Here is a 15,679-nt window from a genome sequence, read left to right as displayed (position 1 = left end):
AATGACACTCAAATTGAAAATCATTAAATAAATAATAAGGATTTCTATCAGTCTTATCGAGGTGTAGATTACATATCACATTTCAGTGTTCCAACTTGTAAACAAGGCTGTATGGGGTTTCTCTCAAGGTAGCTCCATGCAGCCATTGGCAATTTCTGCTTCAGGTATAATGCCGGGAGACGCTTGTGGATTTGACAGCTCAGTGGATAAACGCTCTTGGGATTTGTACATGCAACCTTTTGGTCTGGAGTGCATTATGGAAGTGTACACATAGGGACTTTTAAGGTACATGTGCAGATAATCTAGTATAATGGTACATTTTTCTAATCACTATATTAAATATAAAGCTGCGTTCATTACCATGTGGGAGTTTTTTTTTTTACCAGTTGTAAAATCGTAAATACCAGTAAATTCACGTGCTTTGAAATCATTAGGAAACGCCAATTAAAAGTACAGCTATCATGCTTCTAAACAAATCATAGATGTAAAAAATAGACAGCTTTTTTATATTGTTACATTTAGCTGCGAGGTCATTTCCTTACGTCAGAGGTCAGCATGTGGGAGAAGTTGGAGCTGAGAGATGATAGACGCGTTTCCCACTAGTAATTTCCAGTTGATGGGCAGTTCAAGTGGATTTTTCCAAGTCGCATATGATAAGTTCCCACTTTGTTACGAACGCAGCATAACATTTCAGCTCGGGTAGCTCCACTATAAGTGTTGCGTTGCTTTTCCAGCAGAGTCGTGTCAGTGTGACGTTCTACCTGCTATACAGACACATTGTTTTGAGAGCAGAAGAGCAGAGTGGAAGAGAATCGTTATTCTATTTTTCCCTACTGCACTGTACAATATTAATCGATTATGCGTAAGTTCAATAACTTTGGTCCAGTTTTTTATTTATTGTTGCTAGTGGTTGTACTAATCCTCTAATTACACATGTTACTTTCGTTTACATTGTGAACATAGTCAATGTATCTAGCTAGCTACAGTTTCTGCTAGTAAGTTCTTGACTTCATAAATCTTCGTAAAATAGCCAGTGGTGTCTACTGGAGGCCATATGCAACCAAAATCAACTTTATTTCTCATTATTTCAATTCACAAGATACTGGAGAATGAACGCGTGCGTCAGCTGTACAAATGTTTACCTCAGCGATTCTTGAGCTTGGATGCTACCATTGGACATGACGCAATGCGAGTGCAACACATTGATTTGAAAGGAAGGAAGCATTCCCAACACACCGATGTCTGTAGTGTAACAGGGCCGTTAGGTACAATGCGGAAATGTGCTGGCGGGTGATTATTTGCATATTTGGGGGCATGGTCTAAAATACAGTTGAAGTCGGTAGTTTACATACACCTTAGCCAAATACATTTAAACTCAGTTTTTCACAATTCCTGACATTTAATCCCAGTACAAATTCCCTGTCTTAGGTCAGTTAGCATCACCACATTATTTTAATAATGTGAAATGTCAGAATAATAGTAGAGAATGATTTATTTCATCACATTCCCAGTGGATCAGAAGTTTACATACACTCAATTAGTATTTGGTAGCATTGCCTTTAAATTGTTTAACTTGGGTCAAACGTTTCGGGTAGCCTTCCACAAGCTCCCCACAATAAATTGGGTGAATATTGGCCCATTCCTCCTGACAGAGCTGGTGTAACTGAGTCAGGTTTGTAGGCCTCCTTGCTCGCACACGCTTTTTCAGTTCTACCCACAAATTCTCTATGGGATTGAGGTCAGGGCTTTGTGATGGCCACTTCAATACCTTGACTTTGATGTCCTTAAGCCATTTTGCCACAACTTTGGAAGTATGCTTGGGGTCATTGTACATTTGGAAGACCTATTTGCGACCAAGCTTTAACTTCCTGACTGATGTCTTGAGATGTTGCTTCCATATATCCACATAACTTTCCTCCTCATGATGCCATCTATTTTGTGAAGTGCACCAGTCCCTCCTGCAGCAAAGCACCCCCACAACATGATGCTGCCACCCCCGTGCTTCACGGTTGGGATGGTGTTCTTCGGCTTGCAAGCCACCCCCTTTTTCCTCCAAACATAACAATGGTCATTATGGCCAAACAGTTCTATTTTTGTTTCATCAGACCAGAGGATATTTCTCCAAAAAGTACAATCTTTGTCCCCATGTGCAGTTGCAAACCATAGTCTGCCTTTTTTTTATGGCGGTTTTGGAGCAAGTGGAACCTTGCTGAGCAGCCTTTCAGGTTATGTTGATATAGGACTCGTTTTACTGTGGATATAGATACTTTTGTACCTGTTTCCTCCAGCATATTCACAAGGTCCTTTGCTGTTGTTCTGGGATTGATTTGCACTTTTCTCACCAAAGTACGTTCATCTCTAGGAGACAGAACGTGTCTCCTTCCTGTGCAGTATGACGGCTGCATGGTCCCATGGTGTTTATACTTGCGCACTATTGTTTGTACAGATGAACGTGGTACCTTCAGGCATTTGGAAATTGCTCCCAAGGATGAACCAGACTTGTGGTCTACAATTCTTTTCTGATATCTTGGCTGATTTCTTTAGATTTTCCCATGATGTCAAGCAAAGAGGCACTGAGTTTGAAGGTAGGTCTTGAAATACATCCACAGGTACACCTCCAATTGACTCAAATTATGTCAATTAGTCTATCAGAAGCTTCTAAAGTCATGACATAATTTTCTGGAATTTTTTAAGCTGTTTTATGGCACAGTCAACTTCGTGTATGTAAACTTCTGACCCACTGGAATTGTGATACAGTGAATTATAAGTGAAATAATCTGTCTGTAAACAAATGTTAGAAACATTTCTTGTGTCATGCACAAAGTAGATGTCCTAACCGACTTGCCAAAACTATATATATATATTTTTGTTAACAAGACTCCAACCTAAGACTCCAACCTAAGTGTATGTAAACTTCCGACTTCAACTGTATGTCGTGCCAACCGTCTGTGGAAATGTTGTACCAGTTGAAGTGGTTTTATGATTATGTTAATTACATTTTAGCACCTCTTTTGACAGGTAAGAGCTGTACTGTTAAAAGATCTTACTTTGTGTTTTCCAGTAGTTTAATGGCACCTGTTAAGCAGGAAGTCAATGTTTAATTTTCAATAATTTACTGTCAACTATCACTACAGTTACATGGTAACTATGTGTAAATTAAATATGGTGATTCACATCTATTTTTTTCAACCTTTAACAAGGCTTCAGAACTGACAGGTACATGATCTTGATGTGTATGAACAGACCAAATTAACTGGTATGACATTCTTTCTCATGGGAGACCAAAAAGAGCTGGCTGAGGCCACGCCCCGAATAAGTCACACCTGCAATCTTCTGATAGGCTGCCACTGTTACAGTATGCTGCCAATCAGCAAGTGACGTCAGTGAAGGTACAATAGGGTACTGGGAAGATTGCTAGTGGCAGCTAGTGTCCTGTAGGTAACTGGAAACATTTTCTAGTAAGTTATTGTGACTTTTATAATAACTTACTGACAAGTAGTGATGTTACATTTGATACTGGAACTCTGAGGCATGTGTCGAAGACGCTAAGCAGCTAACTTCCAAGCAGTGTGCCAATGCGCGTATCACTCTATGAGAAGTAAGTTAGCAATGACGTCCGAAGCTTCGTTTGATCACGTGCTTTTCAAACCATGTGTTGCAAAATACGAGATGCCACTGATTTTGCCGCGGTTCCGGTGCTTACTTCGATTAAGCTGCTTTCAAACGCCGACCTTTACCGGATGCTGTACTTCTACATCTAGTTAGGTTCTGTACTTGTAATTACACCAGACTGGTAGCTTAGCAGGTAGAGTTGCCGATTTTGGCACATTCAGGGACGTGAGGGTGAGGTCGAATCCTGTTGAAGGTGCACTATTTTGAAAATAGTGTTATGTGAAACAACACTTTCTGCATTGTTCTACAAATAATTTGTTTAATTTAGTACAGTATAAGTTTCAGTTTTTATCATCCTAAATAATGCCATAGATTATGTTTTAGAAAAATAGTAAACTTGAATGCAAAAAAGGGAAGCAATATCAAGATGTGAACCTGGCTAGCCAACAATTTACCACTACTCTACAGAGTTTTAATAAGGTCAATAGAGGGGGAAAAAAACATAAATTAGATAATCATACATTGCTTTTTATTGCTGACCAGCAGATGTCATTAATGTGCATTGTGAACGGATGATGAAGCTCCGAATAATGACTATTCCCGACACAATTGTCTGGAAAGCCTCAATGCTTCAGGAAGCCTCATTTCCCCATCACTAATGACAAGTAGTTTCTTGTTAAGAAATGACTAATTCACAGTAACTTCTGGCAACAAGTCACCATTCATTTACAAGAAATTGCACAATAACCTCTTCACAACACAGCTCTTTACTGACACATCCTCTTACAGAGTTTGCAGAACAGACAGTGTTAAAGGAGGTGCTCTACTTCAAACACTTAAACTGCTACAAGTCTTCCACTGACGGTTGGCACAAATATACTGTACATATATATGGACCACACCATTTCAGGTTGCTTGTGACCAAGAGTTTATGAATTCAAATCCCATTTAAGGCTGAGTCCCAATTGTGATCACAGTATGAGATTGTACACTATTTGAAATCAGAATACAGCATTTTATAGAAATAACACCTTTAAGTTGTTGAATATATATACTTTATTTTTACTGCAACTTTAGGCGAAGAGCAGAAATGTTTTCTTGCCAATCTGCATTATGTCCACAGACCTGGTGTTGCAGCAGGAACTTCAGGTAGCTAGCATGTGATTTCAAATCCCAAGTGAGGTTGAGTCCCACGTAATAAGCATACAGCATCATATTGTCCATTAACACCGGAATTTAGCTGTAAAAATACAGTAACTAGTTATAGATTTACCATATTTTCACCCTGACTAGACAAAAACCTCCAGGGGACCATGGCACAATGTTCTGAGAACGTCCTAAAAATGTCCTTGGGGACGTCCCTGGAACAAACCGGGAACTAGACAAAACCTGCAGGGGACCATGACTGTTTAAATTGAATTCATGTAAATTATGCCTTTCAAAGTAAAATATTCTAAATGACATTTGACACCTGGGTTTTCACAATTTTGCATCCCCATGTTGTCACATTTATTTCACATTAATTTCACATGAGATCATGCTCTCACATGTAATCACATATTGTCACATGATGCTTCACATGTTGTCACATGCTATTACATTAACTTCACATTAAATCACATGTGATCACGAGATGATACGAGATCACACGTGTTCACATGTGAAATGCATGTGTTTTTGCCCGTAAAGGTAGGCAAGGCAAATTCAAAAGGAATGCTGAAAAAGGTGGATAGGCAGGCTTGTTCTCTTAGTTAATGTGGAATAAAGGAAGTGTCCTTGTTTCTCTATTTACAATCTTTTCATTAAGTCTTATCGCCTGTTGGCCTGAGTTGTCTCTTTCACAGTCTTTTGTCTTTGTTTCTTCATAAACAAAACTTTTAAACTACTCATTATGATTTTCTTTCAGTTCCTCTCTCCTTCCAGGTAATCTATACCTTTCTCTATATCTGAATACCACCTATATTTCCTTTCCCTCTACCTGTCTCTTTCTCTTTATCTCTCCATTATGTCTCTTTCTACCTCCCTCCCTCACTCCCCACCTCCCTCTCTCATCCTCTCTCTCTCTGTCTGCAGGGCACGGAGGAGGATGGTGTTTCCAGCAGACACAGAAGAGTCTGACCTCATCACATATTTATTGAAATGTCACAGTGACACCTTAATTACAGAACAGTGGATGAAGAGGGAATACGGCCTTCACTACTTCCTGAAACATCCTCTGTAAACCTTCCCTCTCTTCCTCACTTGTTCTCCCTCGTTCACTCCCTGCTTCTTTCTCGCCATCGCTCCCTCAAATCAAATCAAATCAAATCTTACTGGTAACATACACATGGTTAGAAGATGTTATTGCGAGTGTAGTGAAATGCTTATGCTTCTAGATCCGACAGTGCAGCAGTATCTAACAGGTAATATCTAACACGTTCCACAACAAAACCTAACACACAATCTAGTAAAGGAATGGGATGAGAATATAAGTATAAAATACATGGATGAGCAGTGACAGCGCAGCTAAGATGCAATAGATATTAAAGAATAGATAGTGAAGGATACAGTATACAGTATATGCATATGAGATGAGTAATGCGAGATATGTAAACATTCTTAAAGTGGCATTACTAAAGTGACCAGTATTACATTTATTAAAGTGGCCAATGATATCAAGTCTGTAGGTAGGCAGCCGCGTCTCTGTGCTAGTGGTGGCTGTTTGATCTTGCCTTCTGGATGGAAACGGAGTGAACAGGTAGTGGCTCGGGTGGTTATTGTCCTTCATTATCTTTTGCACCTTCCTGTGACATTGGGTGTTGTAGGTGTCCTGGAGGGCAGATAGTTTTCTCTCTGTGATGCGTTGTACAGACCGCATCACCCTCTGGAGAGCCCTGCGGTTGTGGGCAGTGCAGTTGCCGTACCAGGCGGTGATTCAGCCCGACCGGATTCTCTCAATTGTGCACCTGTAGAAGTTAGTGAGGGTTTTCGGTGACAAGCCACATTTTTTCAGCCTCCTAAGGTTGAAGAGGTGCTGTTGCGCCTTCTTCACCACACTGTCTGTGTGCGTGGACCATTTCAGTTTGTCGGTGATATGTACACCGAGGAACTTAAAACTTACCACCTTCTCCGCTGCTGTCCTGTCAATATGGATAGGGGGATGCTCCCTTTGTTGTTTCCTGAAGTCCACAGTCATCTCTTTTGTTTTGCTGACATTGAGTGAGAGGTTATTTTCCTGACACCACCCTTGAGGGCCCTCACCTCCCTGTAGGTTGTCTCGTCGTTGTTGGTAATCAAGCCTACCACTGTAGTGTCGTCCGCAAACTTGATGATTGAGTTGGAGGCGTGCATGTCCACGTAGTCGTGGGTGAACAGGGAGTACAGGAGAGGGCTGAGAACACACCCTTGTGGGGCCCCAGTGTTGAGGATCAGCGGAGTGGAGATGTTGTTTCCTACCTTTACCACCTGGAGGCGGCACATCAGGAAGTCCAGGACCCAGTTGCACAGGGCGGGGTCGAGACCCAGGGTCTCAAGCTTAATGATGAGTTTGGAGGGTACTATGGTGTTGAATGCTGAGCTGTAGTCAATGAACAGCATTCTTGCATAGTTATTCCTCTTGTCCAGATGGGATAGGGCAGTGTGCAGTGTGATGGCGATTACATCGTCTTTGGAACTATTGGGGCGGTAATCAAATTGGAGGGGGTGTAGGGTGACAGATAGGGTGGAGGTGATATGATCCTTGACTAGTCTCTCAAAGCCCTTCAGGATGACAGAAGTGAGTGCTATGGGGCGATAGTCATTTAGTTCTGTTACCTTAGCTTTCTTGGGAACAGGAACAATGGTGGCCAACTTGAAGCATGTGAGGACAGCAGACCGGGATAGGGATTGATTGATTATGTCCGTAAACGCACCAGCCAGCTGGTCTGCGCATGCTCTGAGGACGCGGCTGGGCCGGCAGCCTTGCGAAGGTTAACACGTTTAAATGTTTTACTCACGTCGGCCACAGAGAATGAGAGCCCACAGTCTTTGGTAGCGGGCCGTGTCAGTGACACTGCATTGTCCTCAAAGCGCGCAAAGAAGTTGTTTAGTTTGTCTGGGAGCAAGACGTCGATGTCGTCTGATTTTCTTTTTGTAATCCGTGATTGTCTGTACACCCTACCACATACGTCTCATGTTTGATCCGTTGAATTGCGTCTCCACTTTGTATCTATACTGAAGCTTTGCTTGTTTGATTGCCTTATGGAGGGAATAACTACACTGTTTGTATTCGGCCATTTTTCCTGTCGCTTTGCCATGATGAAATGCGATGGTACATTCTTTCAATTTTGCGCGAATGCTGCCATCAATCCACGGTTTCTGGTTAGGGAAGGTTTTAATAGCCACAGTGGGTACAACATCTCCTAGCACATGTCCAATAAGTTAAAGAGTTGCAATCCTCTCTGCCAATAACAGCTAGTTTTCAGTTTTCCCCTCCCCCTCAGACCACGCCCAGACAGTTCTAGCAACATTCTTGCTGACAAATTGCTCTTTCATTACCTCTGGTTCATTCAGCCATTCCTATAAGGGAAATTAATGTGGAAAAAATTGGGTTTTGGGATAAATGCCGAAAATAAGGTCTGAGGTTAACACAGGCTTAGGAGATCTTATAAGTTTTGTTCTATGAGGTAATATAAGTCGTTTAACATGACCTTTATGAATTCTGAATCCTTTATGCGCTAAATGTGGTTGTTTTGATTACATAAATGCTTCAAAATTCACAAAAAGTGATATTAGTAGATGAAGATTATCTCATAGAGCAAAAGTTATAAGCTCTCCAAAGCCTGTGTTAACCTCAGACCTTGTGTTTACCACAGACTTTATTTTCAGCGTTTATCCAAAAACCCTCCAAAACACCCATTAATTTCCCCATAGGCTTTGATCAATGAGCCATGGCGGAGTTGGTATCTACAAAAATACGGCATTACTATTGCTCTCTGTACTGAAAGTGTCTATGGAGCTTCTCAGTGGGTAAAGGCCTTCTACATCTTCAGAGAAGACATTAAGATTTATAAAATTATTCATCATTTTTTATTTAAACTTCGTTTTCATTTCTCCTTCATCTTTTCTAATTCTGATTTCATCTCTTCAGTTTGTGATGGAAAGGGAAGGGTTAACACTGAGAGAATAGAGACAATCAGGATTTTTCTTTGGTAGTTTATGGGTATTAAAATCAAGCTAGCTAATTCAGCCATTGGCTAGGCCCTCACAAGCTAGACAAAAGGCATCTGCCATTCAAGGCTCCAAATAAATAAAAAAGATACAAATTAAAAAGTTAGGAGCACCATATGAAATTTAGGAGCACAGAAAATAATACTTTTTAAATTGATTTAAATACAGCCTGTATGAATTCTAGCTACATTTGAAGCACATGTTGTGCTCGAGTAACTAATATGTAACGCTGTAAAGACGTTAGTTTATTATAAAAGTAGATTTAAGAGGGAACGTCCTAGAGCAAAACAACGAAGATGTACATGTCCGGGAGAGTCTCACCTTTGCACAGATGGGTCAGTGTGCACAGTGTGTAGCCCAAATGGTTCGGACGCTACAGACAGAAGTTGTGGGAAAAAAACAGATATCTCTACTTTAAACTGACAGATTTTAATGGGATTTCTTTTTAAATAATGCTCATTAAATATCCTCTTGGGCGTGGACATCAACCATAGGGGTTTCATGTGTGGCTCATCAGGCTGTGGTAGCATCAGACTTGATTTTTTTCTATTACATTTTTCCATGCAAATATTCTAAAATCTGCAGAAAAACAATATTCACATCTCAGTGTTTCCTTTAGGAAACTTTGGCGCCGGACAAAGTGACCGGGAAGATCTTAATTTACCAGACATTTGAGAAATTTACCCAGACATCCATATGCATTCAGATCCGACTTTAAACAAGGGATATTGGCCTAATGAGACACATTTACATGTCCTTAAACACTACTCCTCGTGTTTCAATGTGTAGCATATGCAAAACTATATAGCCAGTTATTTTTTAAAAATGGGGCTACTCCTAAAACAATAATTGTCCATTTTATGGTTCGGCTGTCAGCAATTTGTCACTAAACACATCTGGGAATTGCATGCATAGGCCTATAGACTGAGGTGTCCACTGTATGATATTAATATTTAAAAAAAATATACAGGCTATATAAAGGAAGAGAAGATTATGCCTAGCTACATAGAGAGAGATAAATATATGCCTGCGGCATGCTATGGCACCGACATACATTTCTTTATGTCAGATGGCTACTCCGTCTGCTATACAGATATAGATGTACAGAAGGAGGCTAATTCGTACATTTTCAATCAGAATATTTTGTATAAAGATAAGCATGTCAGATTACAGGAGAAACTCTGGTAGGCCTGAAACATTCTTCTAAGTTCAACTGGAATCAGTTGGAGTGCTGGTGCACATTGCCTTCATATCATAGGCTTGCAGTAATTAAAGCTTAACAATAGCCACACCGAACCTTCACAAAAGTTTCTCAACTTTATTAGGGTAGTATCAAAAGTAAATCAAGCCATTGTTTATAGGGAAAATTTGAGCAGGCTATTATATTTCAGCAACAATCTGTATAAAAATTGGCCAAAGAAAATGGCTCAACAGAATGAAACAAAACACTTGCGAACTGGTTTAAATCTTCACAAAAGTTTTGAATAGGCCATATTACAGTAATTACTAACTAAAATAAGTGCCTACCATACCCAACAAATGACAGAAATAGGCTAATGTTATTTATTTTACAACAGACCTACTTATAATCTATCTGAACTAAATACGGAGCACACAATTAAAAAGACAGACCAAATTTAATTTAGTCAGTTAAATGTAACTAAATGTAATCGAAAATGTAAGCTACGTAATCCCCAAAAGTAATTATTTATCATGAGAGGGCCATAACCAATAACTAGAAATGCTGCATACTAAAAGAAAAGTAAAAATCTCACCTTACTGATAAAAATATGAAGTATTTTATATGATGAATTTCCTATTCAACAAAACTGTATGAATAATGTGCTAAATGACATATATGTTTTCTAAATATAACATAATGAATTATAAAATTACTAATTATAAGATTTCACCTTCTTTACAACTGTAAAATTCATATTTATATGTATAGGGTTAGAGAAAATGTGCATATTTTCTAATGGTCTCTCTTGATCAAAACATCTGCCCCCACTGCTGTGAAAGTCTCACAGAGCTTTAGCTTGGTTTGCTGAACTCATTAGGAACTTGCCCTTTTTCTCATATTAATTTTGTCCGTCTATGAGAAACCGAAAGTGTTTATTTAAAATGTATTAAATATTTTATATTGATTTATAGCCATTAATCTCTGAATGTGCTACAGTGATGAAACCATTCTCTCCTGCTGCTCTATGAAGTAATAATTGCAGCATGTGCTTTGTCAGTAACTATGATGTAGGGTTCAGCCAGGAGTTGATGGACAGTTGGAAGAGCGAATTAAATGGTAGGAGGGACATCCCAGCTTCAAGTGGTTTCAGATTTCACATCCCACTGTATGTCATACAGGCTCAGAAAAAAATACTACTGTGTCCGTGGGAACTTTCGCTCAATGAATTTCGATCTACGGCGTCCACAGCTCGATTTATAAGCGAAAATGTCAATCGAAACCACTACCAGAACCACGCAGGTCCCCTAAACAGGGGACCTTACATCTAACAGGTTTAAACTAAACAGGTTTTGCATATTTAAAGAAGGTTTGGATTAATAAACAGGCTTACAATAATAAAAATGATATATAATAATAATGATGAGGGGGAAAAAATACGTTCCAAAATTGTATCCTACATGAATAGGGAGTTGCACAGTACCCTGCATTCTTCTCATCTTATTCCACTACAATATTGTCACGATCGTCGCACAGAGCAGACCAAGGCGCAGCGGGATTTGAGTTCCACATACTTTATTTAAGTGAAACTTCTACAAAACAATAAACCAACAACAAAACGTGAAAGTCGTGGTGCTACATGCACATACACAAAACAATATCCCACAAACGCAGGTGGGAACAGGGACACCTTAAGTATGATCCCCAATTAGAGACAACGATAATCAGCTGCCTCTAATTGGGAACCATACTCAAACCCAAACATATAAATATATCAACTAGAACACCCCTTAGTCACACCCTGACCTACAACACCAAGGGCTCTCTATGGTCAGGACGTGACAAATATTAAAACTTAGGCTTTTCATTATAGGCATACTGTTTTTCCACTAACTTTTGTTTTACTTCAATGAAAAAGGCCTCCATTTTAGGAATCAACAGTAGCCTAGGCCAAGGCTCCTCTGTTGCTCTCTCTCTGCTCAGCAGCAGGTGCACGTGCGTGCAAGACTTGAGAGAATGGTGCTGAAGCTGAATTCGGGGTGTAGGTTATGATAGACAGTCTCTCCCCCAACAATTTGGCCTGCTACATTTTTATTTATCGGCTTTTCATTTTTCTTCTGCCAAATTCTGTTGAAGCAGCTGTGTGAAGGCTTACAGGTGTACCAGCTTGTTGATGTCATGGAGAAGAACCCGGAACACTGTCCCAGTCTCTTCGTAATTGGCGATGTCAATATGTTATGGCCAACTTCTGAACCTATGTTGTGATTACATGACTTATTGTGGTGTACTAAATTGTATTCTTTGTATGTTTCTAAGGTGGACGTGCACTACATCACGTCCAACCTGTCCCCAAAGATGAGTGAGAGTGATACCCTGAAGCAAGTCAAAGAGATGCAACCCCTGACCTTCCTCCAGGATTTCCTGATCAACCCTGAGGGTATGCACTACCGGTCAACTATTTTCTACATAGAATAATTGTGAAGACATCAAAACTATGAAATAACACATATGGAATCATGTAGTAACCAAAAAAACTGGTGTAGTACGATTCGATCTTAGTCCTGTATTGACACTTTGCATGTTTGATGGTTTGTCGGAGGTCATAGCGGGATTTCTTATAAGCTTCTGTGTTAGAGTCCCGCTTCTTGAAAGCGACAACTCTAGCCTTTAGCTCAGTGTGGATGTTGCCTGTAATCTATGGCTTTTGGTTGGGGTATGTACGTACAGTCACTGTGGGGACGACGTCATCGATGCACTTATTGATGAAGCCAATGACTGATGTGGTGTACTCCTCAATGCCATCGGAAGAATCCCGGAACCGGTTCTAATCTGTGCTAGCAAATCAGTCCTGTACCTTAGCATCTGCTTCATCTGCTTCATATTGACCGAGTCACTGGTGCTTCCTGCTTTCATTTTGTGCATGTAAGCAGGAATCAGGAGGATAGAATTATGGTCAGATTTGCCAAATGGAGGGTGAGGAAGAGCTTTGTACGTGTCTCTAAGTGTGGAGTAAAGGTGGTCTAGAGTTTTTTTCCCCCTCTGGTTGCACATTTAACATGCTGATAGAAATTTGCATTAAGGTCCCCGGCCACTAGGAGCACCGCATCTGGATGAGCGTTTTCCTGTTTGCTTATGGCGGAATACAGCTCATTGAGTGCGGTCTTAGCGCCAGCATCGGTCTGTGGTGGTGTGTAGACAGCTACAAAAATACAGATGAAAACTCTCTAGGTAGATAGTGTGTACTACATCTTATCATGAGATACTCTACCTCAGGCGAGCAAAACCTTGAGACTTCCTTAGATATTGTGCACCAGCTGTTGTTTACAAATATACATAGGCCACCCCCCTTATTTTACCAGACGCCGCTGTTCTATCCTGCCGATACAGCGTATAACCAGCCAGCTGTATGTTGATAATGTCATCATTCAGCCACGACTCCGTGATGCATAATATATTGCAGTTTTTAATGTCACGTTGGTAGTTTAATCTTCCTCGTAGGTTGTCAATTTTATTTTCCAATGATTGCATGTTAGCTAGTAGAACGGAAGGCAGGGGAGGTTTATTCGCTCACCTACGAATTCTCAGAAGGCAGCCCGACCTCCGTCCTCTTTTTCTCCGTCTTCTCTAAACGCAAATGACGAGCATTTGGGCCTGTGCCCGGGAAATCAGTATGTCCTTCATGTCGGGCTCATCAGACTCGTTAAAGGGAAAAAAAGTTTCTGCCAGTTCGTGGTGAGTAATCACTGTTCTGATGTCCAGAAGTTATTTTTGGTCATAAAAGACAGTAGCAGCAACATTTTGTACAGATTAAGAAAAAAAATAAGTTACAAACGACACAAAAAAACAAACAAAAAAACACATTTGGTTAGGAGCACGTAAAACGTCAGCCATCTTCTCCGGCGCCATGATACAATGTGTTATTCCATATGTTTTATTTCATAGTTTTGATGTCTTTACTACTATTCTACAATGTAGAAAATGAATGAATAGGTGTTCTAAAACCTTTCACCGGTAGTGTATATTCCCTTGATGTGAAAGCCACACACATAATTCTCTCCATAGTGTGATTTTAATGTGAAATGCTGTCACATGATTGAAACTATATGAAATGAGTATTGCTATCTATCTGTCACATTAAAATCCAGGCTTGTTAAACAAAATTAAGTCAGATGTTACATGCATACTGTGCAAGGGATAGTTGCCACTTGCCTGGGTATTGTAAGGGCAGATTATTTGAACACCGGCTAAATCTAGCTTAACAGGCAGTGTTTACCGTGAATGGAAACTCCGCTAACGCGGGAAACATTGCCTTTAAAAGCTACAATGCCTATAACCCGTGATTGGATAATTCAGAAACTCAGTCCTGTGTGTTTGACTGATTTTGTGTTTTTAATTTCATGACGCAACACCTGAAGACGAAGAGACAATGTCTGTCTCACAGGTCATGCAGTGGTTAACAGGGCAGGCACACAGACATCGTCTGCTGTCAGAGAGAGAGAAGTTCAAGATAGGGGTCCGTTTTCACCATGACTGTCTGGAATGCAATCCAAACCACAACGTTTGGTATTCAGTTGTAAGGGCATGCACAAACACCATTACATTTCCTACAGCCCACCTGGGGTGTTATGAGGAATTCAAATAAATAATGAAGACTGCCATCACATTTGGTGGGGAATTAAGTAGGCTGGAAGTTAAAGGGCAATAGCAGAGGTGCATAAAGGTGGCAGCCCCCACGCGCTTATAATATTAGGGAATGATAATCCATGCTTTCTGGCAATATATTGAAGTCCAAAAGTTATGGGCGGAGATTAGAAAGTTGGCTGTCAGAAGTATTACAAAGGAAATTAACTTTTAATCCCTCCGTTTGCATATTTCAAGACATGACACATAAGGGTGCAGTGAAATATCCTATGGGTTGAAAAAACGTATATACTTATAAACTGTACATCCACCACTGTCAGCCTTCAAATACTTTATTATCCAAATGTTGAAAGTTCATGGGCTACAAAACAAAATGGTGCAGTTTGAGGCCATGTGGCGGAGAGTCTCAACGTCAACAGGGAAGAAGCGACTCCGGGATGCTGGCCTTCTTGGCGGAGTTGCAAAGAAAAGGCCATATCTCAGACTGGCCAAGAAAAAGAAAAGATTAAGACGGGCAAAAGAACACAGACATTGGACAGAGGAACTCTGCCTTGAAGTTAAGACTGGTGTTTTGCGGGTACTATTTAATGAAGCTGCCAGTTGAGGACTTGTGAGGCGTCTGTTTCTCAAACTAGACACTCTAATATACTTGTCCTCTTGCTCGGGTTGTGCACCGGGGCCTCCCACTCCTCTTTTTATTCTGGTCAGAGCTAGTTTGTGCTGTTCTAGTACATAGTACTAGCGTTGTATGAGATCTTCAGTTTCTTGGCAATTTCCCACATGGAATAGCCTTCATTTCTCAGAACAGGAATAGACTGACGAGTTTCAGAAAAACGGTCTTTGTTTCTGGCCATTTTGAGCCTGTAATCGAACCCACAAATGCTGATGCTCCAGATACTGAACTAGTCGAAAGAAGGACAGTTTTATTGCTTCTTTAATCAGGACAACAGTTTTCAGCTGTGCTAACATAATTGCGAAATGGTTTTCTAATGCTCAATTAGCCTTTTAAAATGATAAACTTGGATTAGCTAACACAACGTGCCATTGGAACACAGGAGT

The 15,679-nt window shown here is 40.3% G+C and overlaps 1 long non-coding RNA gene across 1 annotated transcript; it reads left to right on the top strand.

Annotated features, from left to right (window-relative positions):
• The first annotated feature begins 648 nt into the window (after positions 1-648).
• LOC139553257 (uncharacterized) lies at positions 649-15,309 on the top strand. The gene is made up of 3 exons (XR_011670624.1): positions 649-862; positions 5,686-5,829; positions 12,296-15,309. It is a non-coding gene; the product is annotated as an uncharacterized lncRNA (long non-coding RNA).
• The last annotated feature ends 370 nt before the right edge of the window (positions 15,310-15,679 follow it).

The sequence above is a fragment of the Salvelinus alpinus genome, chromosome 25, assembly GCF_045679555.1.
Source record: "Salvelinus alpinus chromosome 25, SLU_Salpinus.1, whole genome shotgun sequence".
Lineage (NCBI taxonomy): Eukaryota > Metazoa > Chordata > Actinopteri > Salmoniformes > Salmonidae > Salvelinus > Salvelinus alpinus.
The sequence above is the reverse complement of the archived record's forward strand: the minus strand, read 5'-3'. Positions and strand labels throughout refer to the sequence as shown.